The 9,672-nt window shown below is 48.0% G+C and overlaps 1 protein-coding gene across 3 annotated transcripts in view; it reads left to right on the plus strand.

The window, feature by feature from the left end:
- The window catches only part of RCSD1 (RCSD domain containing 1), a 60,354-nt gene that overhangs the window by 14,293 nt on the left and 36,389 nt on the right, over positions 1 to 9,672 (plus strand). The window contains exon 1 of one of the 3 annotated variants that reach the window (XM_012728831.1): positions 5,647 to 5,714. The exons of the other annotated variants lie outside the window; for them this stretch is intronic. The gene's annotated coding sequence lies outside the window, so the exon portion shown is untranslated. Of the gene's footprint in view, positions 1 to 5,646; positions 5,715 to 9,672 lie in introns of those variants that run through there. 3 annotated transcript variants of the gene reach the window in all.

Genomic DNA, 9,672 nt, shown 5'->3' on the forward strand with positions numbered 1-9,672 from the left:
AGGGGAAGGCGGGGCAGGAAAGGGGCGTAGACACCATGGGAAATGAAGCAATCTGGAACTTCCTGCTGGAGCAGCTGCAGCTGTGGGGGAATTACTCAGAGAGGAGCAGGGCAGAGTAAGCCTGCGGGCCCCAGGCCATCATTCCTCCCCCATCCTGCACCCTGTCCTAGCTAAAGGTGGGGGCAAGACCGCCCTGAGTGCTCAGACTGACCTTAGGGAGGTCTGACCTTCATGAGGACTTGTCCTGGGAAATCCGTTCAAGTCATGGGGAGTGATCTGGTCCAGGAAGAAGTAATCACTTACTCACTCTCCTGCTTGAGTGTATAATGACTACCTATATTGTATTGCTTCAGCTTTGGTACACACAATTCTGGACACAAAAGGGAATAAAGTTTGGGTGCTGCTCGAAGGCTAATGAGTGAGTCAGAGGGAAACTGTGACTCCCAAGAATTTGGTCAAGATGTATAGAAGATCTGCCCTAGGCCAGGGGTGTCTTAGCCAAATCGGGGATGGATGGAAGAAGAGGAAAGGCTTCCTAAAGGAGGGGGTGCCTGAGCTTAATCCACAGGGATGAAGTAGAGATGGAGAGGTGAAGAAGACAGAGAGGATGTTCCAGTTGGTGGAAGGGGCAGAGAGGTGATTGAAAATTGACTGGACTTCAGAAAACCATGAAGGCCCCCACTTAGAACTACAGTTAGGAGACACCAGGGTTTCTTTCTTTTCTTTCTTTTTTTTTAAGATCTCATCCATTTATGCTACAGAACTGGGGTACAGGCCAGAGGTGCAGGCGTGGTAAGAGGATTCACCAGAGACAGAGTGGGGAGCAGATCTGGCAGACTGACGAAGTGCACTGCTGAGGGGAGTAGCGGGTGAAACAGGAGAGGTCTGCTGCGCCATGTGGGTCAGCTCCCTGGCCAGGGATTGAACTCGTGCTGAAGCTAGCCTGTGGCTAGCTTCATAGTGCTACGCTTTAACCTGTTGTGCCACCAGGGAGGATCCAACACTGTCTTGTTTCTTCACCAAGGTACTTAGGGTCACAATCCATTTGCAAGGGGAGAAGCTGAAGGGCTAGCCTGGAAGCTACTTTTATAGCACAAGCTCACTTTTTACCTTACTTTGCTTAAGATATAAGATTAGGAGGATCATTAAAGCTCTCTGCCACCACTCATTTATTCTCAGAACAATGGGGGCAGGGAATTGTATGATCAGATCTACAGTTTAGAAAGTTTGCTGTGGCTGAGGTTCAGAAAACGGACTGGAGACCTGGCATGGAGATCATAAAAAGGCTGTGGAATCATCTGGACTAAAGACCAGGCAAGCTGGGTGTCAGGAGGGTCTGGAGACAAAGGAGGAGCAAGGAGTTGGAGCGGGGGATTCTTCCCCACGTGCCCAAGGCCTTTTTTGCCTCACTGGTCTAAAGGCCAGCAGAGAATTCTGGGAAGGGGCAGCATGGTACAGGGTCTGTGCTCCCAGCGGATGCCCCCTGTGGCCTCAATATTTACAGTGCAGACAGGCTTGGGATGAGGCTTTTTGTATTCATGATGAAAAGCAGTTCACCCCCAAGGTGCTGTGAAGGGGCTGTTGTGGTGTTGGCATGTGGGCTGATGCCAAGGGCTGTGACTGTATGGCCAGGAGGAGACAGAACTATGGGGCAGGAGTTCAGGACTCTGTACCCCCTCCCATGGCTGTGGGGTCTTGAATCACTGGCACAAGGTCTAGAGTCCTTGCTGGAAAGGGAATACCAGCACCGCCTGGCTTATTAGGGCAATTCAGACAGACGGGGTGTGTGTTCAGGGTGGTATAGCCATAGACTAATCGGGGGATTCAGTGACATAACATGTTTATATTCAAGGACTTGGGAAGGATGTAAAGGGCTCCACAGATGCCAAGTGTTGTCATCTCTGTTTTGGGGAAATACAAGGAAATATCTGGAAATAGCTCACTCCTGCGAGAACATGCGTTCTGAAGCCTGGGCGTGAGTGGGGTGGTGGGGTAGGAAGGGGGCTGTGGGTGTGCCCCTCCGGGACCTCTGCTTCCTCCTCCAGTGTAGCTTGCCTTTGAAGCTCAGAACAGCTGTTACAGATGAGAAGCCAGGTCCAGACCACTCACTCAGAGACAAAGGCCGTGTTTGAAGCCACAAAGAGAAAGCAGCGAGGGGTGGGGTGGGGGAGGGCTGGACTTCCTGCCTCTCTGGTGTTGGGGTCGGACTCTGCTCTGATACCCCAGCAACCCACCAGGAGGCCTCGGTGCATGAGGAAAGACCTGTCATCCATGCCGGGACCACCGCCTGACCCTCCAGTCATGAGCTGGGTCCAGCCATAGTCTAAGGCCCTGTAGGGCCTTCCCCTCTGTCCAGTGACACATTTTGAGTTTTGGAAACAAAAGCACCAACTAAGAACAGAGCAGGGAGGAGACAGAGAATTCCAGCATGGCCAGTGGGTCTGCTTGTGTGATGCTGGGAAGTTTCGATGGGTAGGGAAGAAGGGTGAAAGACTCTTGTGCCCTGACACCATTCCATGAGCATGAGGATGGCAGGGTGAGGGGTGAGGCTTCTTGTATTCATGATGAAAAGCAGTTCGCCCCCAAGGTGCTGGCAGGGTGAGGGGTGAGGCTGCATCACGGGCCTGCTCTGCACCGGTGCCTCTGTGCCAGGATGGCCATAACAAAGGACCATACATTTGGCCACAGAAATAGAAACTTCCTGGTCTGGAGGCTGGAAGGTCAAGGTCAAGGTGTGGCAGGGTTGGCATCTTCTGAGACCTCTCTCCTTGCCTTATCTCCTGTGTCGTCACCTAGTCTTCCCTAAGTATGCCTGTGTCCCATTCTCGTCCTATGAGAACCCCAGGGCCACTGGATTAGGGCCTTCTTAGGTCCTTGTTTTTGTAATTACCTCCTTAAAGACCCTACGACCAAAACCAATTGCTTCTTGTATACTGGGTGCTAAGACTTCAACATATGAATTTGGGTGACACAATCTAATATGTAGCTAATCCCCAGACTGAGAACCGCCCTTCTAGCTCCAGCTCCAGCTGTGGGAATTGGGCTCAGCAAAGGTGACTACCCCAGCCAGAAATGGATCTCCAGGGGCTCTAAACACCCCATGTGCGGCAGGGGCCCCATTCCCTCTAAGCTTGCTACTGTGGATGCCGGTCCCTGGGCCACACCCTGGACAGGCACTAGGACACGGTGCCCTGCACCACCAGTGTTGCTGCCCATTACCCCCCTCCCCAGTCTCCTCTGGATCAATAAGTCAGAGCCACCTCTCCTGCCCCTACTGAGCGTGTCCTACTCTTTCTAGCCACTCCAACCTACTTCTAGCTCTCCGTGTCATGTTCCCTTTGCTTCTGCCTGGAACTTCCCTGCCTCTTCCCCCATCATCTTACTGGGAGTTTGGTTACTCTGGGACTCTTACTCCCCAATCATGACTCCATTTTGGGGGGCAGGGGTTGCATGTCCGCCTGGCCAATTTAAAGTTGAGACCTGGAAGGGTGATGGTCAGCATGAACCGACCCAGGCTCTAGCTGCCGCCTTCCCAGGGTGCCAAAGGAGGATTAGTCAATACCAGGTTCTCCCCGTTTTCCTGAGAGGAGCTGTGCTCTCCTTCACCTCCACCCTTATCTGGGGGGTGAGCCCCAGATATTTCCTCTTACCCAGGTGGTCACCAGGGCCTTTTCCCACAGGAGGGAGGAGCCCTGTGGCCAAGCCCAGGGAGGAGATTCCCACCTCTCCATCCCTCCTGGAGCCTGGGGTCCCCTCCCACTATTTATGGGAGCGGATTTCTATTGAAAAGGAACTAGCCCCTTTAAAGCTGAAACCTCTCCATGGCCAGATACCCAAGTGTATTTCCAGCCAAGAGGTGAAACTAGGAGCAACTGGAACCAGCCTCCTGCTCTCTGCTGGGATATGACCAGTTGCTGTTCAGGTTTGATTTTCTAAATATGATTTCTTTTTTTTTTTAAGTTTTATTTATTTGTGCATACAGAACTGGGGTATAGGCCAGAGGTGTCTCCCCACCAGAGACAGAGTGGGGAGCAAAACAGACAGATTCACGAAGTACACTGCTAAGGGGAGCAACAGGTGAGTTGGAGAGGTCTGCTGAGCCATGTGGGTCACCTCTGGGGCTGGGGATCAAACTCTCACTGAAGTGGCTGCTGCTAGCTTGCAGTGTTGAGTTTTAACCTACTGTGACACCAGGAAGGGCCTCTTTAAATAGGAAAACTGAACAACTTCAAAGCTGAAGAGAATTACACGATTGCCCATCCTTCAAGGTTCCCTTCCGTTCTTGGTCAATGTGTATTTGTTTCTCGATGACTCTTCTCACTGTGCACAAGATACTGGACTGCTCAGCTGCTTTTTTCTTTTCACTCCAAACACATCTTCACATGTTGTAAACGTTGAGGACAGTTGGGCTCACGCTATGCAGATGACATAAATTAATGGCTTCGATCAAATGTATTTCTTATTTTTATAATTTTCTTAACAACAGTGGCTTTCCTCCAGCTTACTTTATTGTAAATAGTATTTACTTTATTGTAAATACTTTATTGTATATAGTAGGCTATACAAACAGAATACAAAATACGTTTGTATTAATCATTAAGACTTCCAGTCAACAATAAGCAGTTCATAGTTAGCTTTTGGGGGAATGAAAAAGTTTTACTCAGATTCTCAGTGGTAAGAGATTTCATTGCCCCTCACCCCATGTTGTTCAAGATTTAACCGTATTTTTTTCAGATTTATTTTATTTATTTATGCACACAAGAATTGAGGTGGAGGCCAGCAGTGTGGGGTGGTGAGAGGAGTCACCAGAGACAGAGTGGGGAGCAGAACAGGCAGACTGACTGAAATACACTGCTGAGGGGAGCAGTGGGTGAGACAGGAGAGGTCTGCTGCACCATGTGGGTCAGCTCTCTGGCTGGGGATTGAACACTTCCCGCAGTGACTGATGGTAGCTTGGTAGCTTTGAGACTTTAACCCCCGCCCCACCAGGGAAACCTTCAACTGCTTTTATTATCTGCAGCAGAGGCATAATAAGCAGATGGTTTCTAGTTTTTTTTCCCACCTCATGTGATAGTACTGCTAAAGATAATTTTGTATAAACCACATTTTTCTTTATTTCCTTAGTATGTATTCTAAAATTAGAACAAGGCACTTTTGAGTTCTTTTTACATAGTCTCAGATTATTATCTCAAAAGAGAGCAGATAATCAATATGTTGTACTAACAGCAGCTTTTAAGGGTACAGTTTCCCCATCATCTTGGCAGCTGACTTGTTATCATTATAACATAGTTTTGTCAATATAATAGCTGTACAATGTGACCTGAAGGTTAATTTGCATTGATTACCAATGTCCTGTGTCTTCTTAAATGATAACTTTTCCTTCCATTGCTCTGGAAGTCTGTCTCCTTTAGTTGTTTTCTGTTCATTGTGCACAGCTAATTTCACACATGTGAACATGTTGCATGACTTTCCTCAGCAAGTTTCTACTCTGGAAGTGTTTGTTTCACAAAATTTTCTTTAGCTCAGAACAATGGGTTGAGAACCTGTGTTGAAGCCACATGCTAGAGTCACAGAGGAAGACTTCCTAAAATTACAACAACAGGAGCCGATGGTAATAAGAGCGAGGAGTAGAGCATCATCCTGATGTCATCTAACAGATGGAAACCCAGAGACTTGATCCAGAAGCCAGAACTTCAGTCTTTACCCAATGATTGGTATCTTTTTCTTTTTTTAATCATAAATATATATGCATAATATATATTTTACATCATTCTTCCTTTTTGTACCATGCATGCTTTCTCCTCTCAGGTATAGTCCTCATAAAAACCCCACCGCACATTCACCAGCACATCATCACCCTAGTCCCTTGTGCTCTTCCTTCCCCTGACTGGTGCCTTTTAACCAGTAACCACTTTTGTACCCTTATTACATGTTGACCATTCTGCTAGGAATGGGGAAAGCTGGCACCTTCCTTCAAGGGACTCACTCTCAGGTGAGCGGGACAGACAACTCAGTGTAGCGAGAGAAGGGCTGGCTAGTGACACCATAACCCAGGAGACAGGTCTATGAAGCCTTCTTGGAGGGAGGTGGCAAGAAGTTGGGTCTTGGGTGACTCAGAGGAGCTTTCCCTGAGGAAGGATGCCCAGGGGCCAATGTCAAAAGTCAGCGCAGCATGAAGATGCATAGTGTATTGGAAGAGCTGCAGGAGTTCACAGCAGGAAGAGCGAGATGTCAACTGCCCAGGCTGCAGTCCCAGCGTTGTCATGGCTCAGGCAAGTCATTTCATGTCTCTAAGCTCAGGTTCCACCACTTACCACGTGATGACCATAGTGCTTGGCTGACTGGTGATTGATTAAATGAGATCGCCTTTGTTAAGAACTGTATAGCCCCGGCACATGTCCCCTAAGTCTTGGTTGTTATTACTGAGAAAGTGTAATATGTTAGGAAGGAGAAATGGATTGGGGTCGGATGTTCTATACTTAGGTGGTTTGATTATATAATAGAGACAGTCTAGTGCACAAGGTAAGCAAAGACCTGATCGGACAGATGTTAGGTTGCCTGGGAGCAGAGGGGAGAATGGTCAAGAGAGAGAAGAGCAAAGGCAGAGAAACCAATTTAGTGACTGTGACCTCTCCCTACAATGAAGGGGACATGAGTGGCCTTTAATGCAGTGATCACAGGGAGGATGAAGAGAACAGGCTGGAAATATATAGATAGGACACAGGACCAAGGTAGTGACCTATTGGGTAAGAAGGCAGGGGAGAGAGCAGAATCTGGTATTTCCTAATTCTTCACCCCAAATCTGCTCCTGAGCTCATCCAGGTCCTGCAGACCCAGCCAGCAATCACATCCTTTCCAAAGGAGCCTGTCCTCCCTGATCGCCAGTGCGCTCGGGGACAGACTTCCTGGGATAGGGAAAACTTCAGAGGAGGAACAAGAGAGGCCCCTTGTTTCCAAAGCTGGATGGAGCCCACATCTTAACCCAAGGAAATGAGTTCAGCTTCCTCAAACTTCCCTCCTGCGAAAGAAATTTCAGATTTCAAGCTTGGAACCTGCTCAGCACCCTCACAGACAGCCATCTCAAGCCTCTGGATGTCTTGGCTGCTGAAGCGTGTGGTTCAGACCCATGCTGCTGGGGACCAGGGCCATAGAGGGATATGCTTGGCAGAGAGGAAATGGCTTAAATCAGATATAGCATTGTTTGTTTTCCCTGTGCAGAAAAGAGCCCATTTTACTTTCCTCTGTTATTTATTTGTTAGGGCTCCGGCAGATATTTTTAATTCCTTTAGTTTCCTGCTGTCTGCAGGTGTTTCCTATGGTGTCACTGTCAGGACAGAACCTAGGACAGAACCCCGTCATGTGCTTTGTTTCTGAGACTTCCAACAAGCTCCCTGCTCTGACTGTTGTGGCCACCTCAGCTCCTCTCTGGACACGGTCAGGTGAACTCCGGGCCATCAACTCTGCTCTGTTCCCTGTGGTTGCCCAGGAGCACAAGGCAGGCTCCTTCTAATGCTAACCAGGGAGGGGCTAGAGAGAGGAGCTGTCTCCCATGTCCAGAAATTCTCTTGCCCTTGAGTCTCTCGCTACTGTGGCATTAACCACGAGGCTTCTACACAGCTACAGATTATTCTTTGTTCCTCATGTGTAGGGCAGTTCTTCCATCTCTGCCCAACTATGACAACCTCCTAGAAGAGTTGAGGATGCCTTTGCTATAGAAAAAGCAGAACACATACTTATTCATTGTATCTGAGAAACAATTATGTGTAAAGTTTGGCAAAACATTATGGTTTTTTCTTTTTTTAAAGATTTATTTATTTATGCATACAGAACTGGGGTACAGGCCAGAGGCTCAGGGCGGTGAGAAGCTTCACCAGAGACAGATTGGGGAGCAGAACAGGCAGATCGACGAAGTACACTGCTGAGGGGAGCAGCGGGCGGGTCAGGAGAGGTCTGCCACACCATGTGGTCACCTCCGGGGCAGGCGGGAATCGAACTCATGCGCAAGTGGCTTTAGCTTCTCAGTGCAGTGCTTTAACCCGCTGCGCCACCAGGGAGGGCCCACATTATGGTTTTTTATGCTTCAGAGAAACCATGAGGAAACCTCCTTTTATAATGTGAGGAAATCAGTAGAATACAATTATTTCTGCTAATTTATCTATTATACAATATACACGAGTTCACATCTATCTCCTAGAAGGAATGGAACAAAATTTTATTGACTACTTTTATCACACAGTTTGTCTTTTAAAACCCCCTCAGTCATTCTGTGAGGTGGGTACAACTGACCAATTTTACTGATTAGAGTTTCAGGCTTAGAAACTACTGACGGGCAGGGAGAGAACTCCAACCCTTCTCAACTTTTGGGGATTCTAGACCAGGATCCCCCTTATAAGTCAATAATGTCAATACCCTGGATGTTATTTAACATGAGAACAATGATAGCATGATGTGCATATAATAATTCAAAATAAATTAATACGTTCAACCAAAAGGCCTCTCCTGGGATTGCCTAGGAAAACTGAACAGGGTAAAAGTGACTCCCGTGAATCAGAAGCTGCAAACTCATATCCTTCTGGGCCAAAAAATGCTGCAGACATTTTCCCCACAGAGATTCTCCTTTTTTTCTTTTTAATTGAGCTAATGTTTTAAAAAATCAATAAGCTGCACTTAAAATCTGGATTTTAGTCTTCTCTTGAAAAATCAGATCATTTGGTGATGCTAGGTCTCCAGTGATCTTCTGAGAGATTCCCAATGTGACCACTGCAACAGAAGGCTGGAGCTGAGAGAGGCCCTTCTGTTGTGTGTGTGTATGGGCAGGGGTGTTCTCCCTACCCCTCTAGTTCTCTCCATTGTCTGCCTGGCCACGGAAGGTTTGGGGTGTTCAACACCCCCCCCTAAATGGTGTGGGAGAGGACTTGGACACAGACTGCAGATCGCCAGAAGTGGTCTGGCCCAACTGGGAAGGCCTCCATTTCTCATCTGGGTAGGGCATCGCTCTCCTGGTGTGGAGCTGCATGCTTGGGATGGCTACTCTTATTCAGAAATCATGTGGACCAGAAATAGATTTCTCAGGAAGGAAGATGGCTGTATCATGTTAAGAATTAGACTGGCCAGGTTTTGACCCCAAGTTGGTTCTACCAGCCTGAGATCATGAGAAAGTGACTTTATCTCTTTGAAAAATGCTTCCCTGGAAAATGGGACCCATGATACCAGATACCTACTTGGTGGGGCTGTTGAGGGGGTAACGTGAGCTAATCTCTGCAATGTGCCCAGATCTGAGTAAGCATGCGGTCTAATAGTGAGGCCTGTCTTCTTTTTCCTTTCCAAAACTGATGACTATGGGACCCTCTGGGGACACAGACTGTTTATCAAAACGGATGTAAATGGGTTCTATGCAGAGTTGTCCATGACCTGTGGGCAGCCAGGGGGTGGAGGCCTAAAGGACATCAATCACCTGTTTCTTTCTCCTTTCTTTTGCCTTACAATTTGCCTTTCTGGTTTTTGTTGTTGTTGTTGTTTAGATTTATTTATTTATGCATACAGAACTGGGGTGCAAGCCAGAGGTGCAGAGGTGGTGAGAGGGTTCACCAGAGACAGAGTGGGGAGCAGAACAGGCAGTGCTCAAAGTGCACTGCTGAGGGGAGCAGCGGGCAGGTCAGGAGAGTTCTGTGG

The sequence above is a fragment of the Condylura cristata genome, unplaced genomic scaffold, assembly GCF_000260355.1.
Source record: "Condylura cristata isolate star-nosed mole 26May11 unplaced genomic scaffold, ConCri1.0 scaffold00024, whole genome shotgun sequence".
Lineage (NCBI taxonomy): Eukaryota > Metazoa > Chordata > Mammalia > Eulipotyphla > Talpidae > Condylura > Condylura cristata.